The following is a 6,126-nucleotide window of genomic DNA, read 5'->3' as shown; positions in this document are numbered from 1 at the left end:
TCTGAACCTCAGAATAGTTACACATATGCCACAAAGGTCCTGAATTACAGCTAAGGGAGACAAGCAGGAGCCAGGCTGGAAGTTCAAATCCATTAATCAGCCCCTAATTCATTATTGTCAGGGGGGGCAAGGCAGGTGTTGTAACTAATTTTGCAACAATGAAAGCACTTAGCAAGTGCAAAAGATCACTAATCAGGAAGCACTAAGGAAGCAGGTGCCAGCTAAAAAAATATTCTGTGACACATTAATCAGCCCCAAATTAATTCAGGTCACTTGAGGCAGGGAAGGTGGGCTTGCGTTGCCACAATAATGTACACTGACTGGACAACCAGAGGGTGCTGTGATGAAACAGAGGGTGGCATGGGTGGGCCAGAGGGTGGCATGAGTAGTCAGAGAGTGGCAGTGGTGACAGAGAGTGGCAGTGATGAAGAAGAGTGTCCCAAACAGGCTGGACACGTAGAAACAACAAGTTCGCGAAACTTGCGACCCGACAGGTAAGTTCGCGTTTTGCGAAATTGTACAAAACCCTCGCGAACTGGCAGAAACCCGCGCGAACACAAAAAAAATTCCGCAAATTCGCGAGAATTCGCGGATTTTGCGGATTGCGAGTTCGCAAATCCGCAAAATTCGCGAACGCGAGATTCGCAAAATTCGCCCATGCTTAGGCGGCAATTACTCAGTCTAGAGATGCCCTGGACGCCAAGATAGGGGCAGTCGGAACTGATGTTACACTGTTGCGCCAGGACCTAAGAAACGCAGTGGCGCGCATCACCGAGGCCGAAACAAGGATCACTGGGGTGGAGGATGATGTGGCCATATTGAAGAAGAAAGTCGCCGCCATGGAAGGGATCCAGAAAGGCCTGGCGCTTCAAGCGGAGGATGGCGAAGGGCGGGCCCGGCGCAACAACCTCCGGTTTGTCGGTTTTCCGGAGGATTGTGAGAAAGGAAACATGGAGGCTTTCCTCACTCAATGGCTGGAGGGATGGCTGGAGGCGGAGTCCCTTTCTCGCTGTTTTGTCATTGAGCGGGCGCACAGGGCGCTTGCTCCGAAGCCGCTAGTTGGAAGCGCCCAAGACAGGTCATAGCCAAACTACTTAACTATCACGATAGAGACACTATTTTAAAGCAAGCTCGGCTGAAGGAACCTCTCATGTGCGACAATCATCGAATTATGATATTCCCGGACTACACTAAGCTTGTACAGCGTTAACGGCAGTCCTTCACAGAGGCCAAGGCTCGCTTGAGGGGACTCAAAGTCCAGTACGCCCTCCTCTAACCGGCCCGCCTGCGAGTGGTCTTTCAATCTCGAACCATGTTCTTCAATTCTCCGGAAGAGGTGTTTACATGGACCGACGAGACGGTTCGGGTTCGACCACACACTCCACCGGCCCGGGACTCTGCTTCATCCTCCTCGACGGAGCCGCGGCAGACCCACCGACGCTCACGCAGTAGGAGCAACTGGCGGTCCCGCTCCACTAAGGGGTCCCCGGCCAAGAGGGGCGCAGCGGAGGAGACTGCTCCTCCGAACTCCCAGGAGTCAGCTTCTTAAAAAGAAGAAGACCCATGCGGTTCTTATTTGTGTTGGGTTGTGGAATGGACTTTGCAGGCGACTGAGAGTGGCCCAGCCTGAGATGTCGGACAATGGCCGAAGCTCTGCTAACCTGCGTTATGGACTAGTCAAACAGTTCTGAGATGCGGGGTGGGAGGGGTTGGGGGGATGGGGAGGTGGACTACTGCCCCTGGGTAGCGGCAGTACAGTCGCCCGCAGACATTCCTTGCCCACCTGGTGGGGCTAGTTGGGGGTTGAGGGAGTGGTTAATGGGGATCCATTGGAGTGGGTGGCCGCTGACCTCCCGTTGGGTGTTAGGGCACTCCTGCACCGCGACAGATACTTCAATGTTGTTGAGGTATAGGGGAGGGGGGAGGCCAGTTTTACGGGAGTTGGGTTGGGGTCGGGTTCGGGGGTGGAGGGTGGGGGGATGCGTACTGTTTGGGTCCACAGGGGCAACTTGTTCACACACGATGGTCCACCTGGTTGGGTACGTTTTTTATGGTTCATTGCACTCACATACACCCAGGCGATTACTGCTCTATCTAGTTGATGGCGGCTAGAGGTTCTGCTTCGGAGCTCCCCCGAGCTGCGCTACGAATTGTGAGTTGGAACATGAGGGGCATGCTAGATAAAATTAAAAGAGGCGCTGTGCTGCGACAGGGGAAAAAGGAGAAGGCTGATGTCCTACTGTTGCAGGAGACTCATCTCCTAGGTACCAAGACTCTGAGTTTGCAGCGATATGGGTATCATCAGGTGTTCCACGCTGGCTTTGTACAGGGATCCCGGGTGTGGCGATCTTGGTTCATCGCAGGGTGTCCTATGTTCATTCTACGCATTGGATAGATGCTCAGGTCAGATATGTTTTTATCAAAGGAATGATTGATGGGGAACAGGTGGTCTTTGGTAGTGTGTATGCTTCCCCCCCTACAATGGTCTCTGGTGGAGAAGCTGTTCACTGTGTGGGCCGAGATTCCAGACGCGCTTGCGGTGATTGGAGGTGATTGAAATTACGTTATGGATGGAACCGTGGATCGTTACAGGCCGGACGGCGGACAGCTGGAGGTTGCCCCGACGAAACTGAATGACTTTGTGAGAGGCATGGGATGGATGGATGCCTGGCGCTATCAACACGCACACAGTCGGGAATATACCTATGTTTCGGTGGTCCATCGGTCCTTCTCACGGTTAGACTACCTATTTGTCCCATGCGTCATGATGGGAAGAGTGACATCGACGGCCATACTGCCGCGTGGGCTCTCCCCCGTTGCGATTGACATCCTCCTTGACAGGAGGCGGCAGCCATTCCGATGGCGCCTCTCTACTTGGCACCTGCAGCAGGACGACTACCAGTCCCATATGCGGGAGGCCATCGCTCACTACAGGGAGGACAATGAACGGTCGGATTCGGACGCGGTGACCCTTTGGGAGGCCATGAAGCCTACACTTAGGGGGGTGGATATAGCCTGGTGCGCGAGGGCCCATAGGGCGCGAGGGGAGGACCTGGAGAGGGCGGCGGATCGTGTCCGCACTTTAGAGGCGCGGTCCACAGAGACTGGGGCGGAGGAGGACATACGACGTCTACTGCAGGCACAGAGCGTTGCTGCTTCCCTACATCTTGAGAAGTCACGCCATATCTGGCTTGCAACGCAGAGTAGAATATACCAGTGGGGGGACAAGTCCAGCTCAATGTTGTACAGGCTGTGCCAGAGCGAGTTCCAAGCTCAGACGCTGCCGGCGCTGAGAGATGAGGCCGGAAACTCTATAATTGACCCATGGGTCATTGCCGACAGCTTTGCGCGCTATAATGAAACACAGTACGCCCCCCGAGAATCTCTCCCAGCGGAGGCCGTGGACAAATTTCTGGCGGACCTCCCACCACGGGGCATCTCCGATGAGGAGCGAGATAGTCTTGAGCTTCCTTTGTCCGCAGAGGAATTAGGCGAGGCACTCGGTGAGTTGAACGCCGGGAGGGCCCCAGGGCCGAACGGTTTCCCGTGTGAGTTTTTTCGGAAATACCATCTTCAGTTAGGGCCCCGTTTCAAGAAAGCATTAGATGAGGCTAGAGAGTTGGGTCTGCTGCCGCCGGATTGGAGGCACGCCGAAATCGTAGTGTTCTGCAAACCGGGAAGACCGTCGGAACGCCATGAATCGTACCGTCCTATCTCACTTCTGAATATCGAGGCGAAGATACTGGCGAAAGCGCTCGGCAACCGCCTCCTCCCACTGATTACCGCCCTGGTCCACCCGCACCAGGCTGGCTTTATGCCACACAGGGCCACTAGACACAACATCAGGCGGGCCCAGGTGGCCTTGGAAATGATGCGGGCCACAGGCTCCCAGGTGGCGCTTCTGTTGGCGGATATTGATAGAGCCTTTGATTCACTGAGCTGGGTCTATTTGCAGGCACTCCTACCCCGTCTAAATCTCGGCCCTCATTTTCTCTCGTATGTTCGGCTGCTATATACTGATTTGACAGCGTCTGTGCGGTTGGCCGGTGCGATTTCAGACGTCTTCCCCATCAGGCGGGGTACCCGACAGGGATGCCCGCTCTCACCGTACTTATTTGCGCTCGCGGTGGAACCTCTTGCGGCCTGGGTGCGAATAGACGCACAGTTGAAGGGATTTGAATGGGAGGCTGGGCCGTCAGACCGAATCGCGCTCTACGCGGACGACGTGCTGTTCTTTCTTACGGATCTCAATAGGTCAGGCCCAAGAGTTCTTGACATCATGAGGGTGTTTGGTGAGGTTTCAGGGCTTAATCTCAATGTAAAGAAGTCCGTCTTGTGGACTCTGGGCAGCGGTGTGGTTCTGGGAACTTGGGCATCCGCCTTACAGAGGGCGATAGGAGGCTTTAAATATCTTGGGGTCTTCGTGACAGATATCCCTGGATTCTCGTGGGAGCGCAATATCGTTCCGGTCTAGGACAGGGTCCGGTCGGATATGAAAACGTGGTCCCGTATGCCCTTGAACTTGTACGGCCGGTCGGCCATCTTTAAGATGGTGGCCCTCCCTCGTCTGCTCTATCAACTACAAAGCCATCCCTATCCTATCCCGCCACAATGGTTTCGCCAGGTTAACTCGGCGCTGGGCCGCTTCCTCTGGGCTGGGGGTGCTATTCGTGTGGCCCTCCGCACCTGTTTCCTCTCTACATACTGCGGTGGCCTAGCGTCTTCGGACATCCTCTCCTACTACCAAGCGTCCCATTTATTGGTACTCAACGAATGGTGGTACGGGGATCGGGGTGACCCGGCGTACGCCCTGGAGAGGTACCTAATGGACCCGGATACTTTGCACACGTTGCTCTATTCGGCGGGGAAGAGGAAGAGGCTCCCGGTGGTCACGCGGGTTGTCTTCCAGGTTTGGCGTCGAGCACTTAGTCGTATGGGATGGTGGAATACGCTGACTAGGGAGACCCCGCTGTGGCAAAAAGGTCGCCTGCCGGCCTTGTCGACTCTGCAGGGGTTTCGCGGCTGGGACTCGATAAGGATCTCGGCGCTGGGGCATGTCATGAGGGGCACAACCCTTAAATCCTTTCAGGAGCTGAGGGACGAATATGATATGGCACGTACCCAGTTCTTTAAATACCTGCAGTTCTGCCACGCTATCTCCCCCGCCTTGGAGGGGTTAGACTCTCTGCCGGAATTTAGTCCGCTCGAAGCTAAACTATTTATGGGAGACTTGACAGAAAAGAAAATATCCTGCATCTACCAATCCCTTGTCACCCATTGTTCGTCCTCCCTAGATGGCCTGCGGTCCAAGTGGGAGAGAGATGTTGGAGAAATTGATGAGGAGGGATGGAGGGAGGCCCTTGTGGCTCCGAGGGAAGCGGCCGTAGCCGTATGACTGCGTTTTATCCAATTTAAATACCTGCATAGGGCTTACTACACGAGAGAGAGGCTGTGGCGAGCCGGATTGATTGCCTCCCCTGATTGTCTGAGGTGTGGCAGAGAGGTGGGCACGTTCCTCCATACCGTGTGGACCTGTGGGGCTCTGGAGGGATTTTGGAGGCTTATATGGGCCTGTTTGGATGAGGTTCTGGGTTGGCAACTCCCACGTACATCACAGCTAGGCCTCCTTCATGTTTTGGAGCAGGTGGGTGGCAACATTTATAAAAGGCACTTGTTACTCCTGGGCCCTACATTGGCCAAGAGGGATGTGGCCCGCACCTGGAAAGACCCTAGGGCTCTCCCGATTGAGGTATGGAAACGGGGCATGGATTATTGTATGGGGCTGGAACGCCCAGTGTTTGAGGCTCGTGGTTGCCCCAGAAAGCATTATAAAACCTGGAAGAGGTGGGCCGATTACAGGGGGTTGTGGCTGGAGCCGCCGCTGCAACAAAATGCAACTGAAGACCAATTGTCCTGTGAACTGGGGTGAGGGTGTGAGTGATTTACCGTTATTGTATAGACTGATTTACGAAGATCCAGGTAACCATCGTGAACAGGGCTAGGGTGGGACCCGGGAGGGGGTGGTTTTATGGGGTTGGGAGGGTTCGGGTAATTCAAAGTTATTGTCTTATCCTGTTTGCAGTATTGATTGCTTTGCATTGCCTCTTGATTATCTGCTCACAGCCC

The sequence above is a fragment of the Lissotriton vulgaris genome, chromosome 5 (genome assembly GCF_964263255.1).
Source record: "Lissotriton vulgaris chromosome 5, aLisVul1.2, whole genome shotgun sequence".
NCBI lineage: Eukaryota > Metazoa > Chordata > Amphibia > Caudata > Salamandridae > Lissotriton > Lissotriton vulgaris.
Note: the sequence above shows the minus strand (reverse complement) of the source record.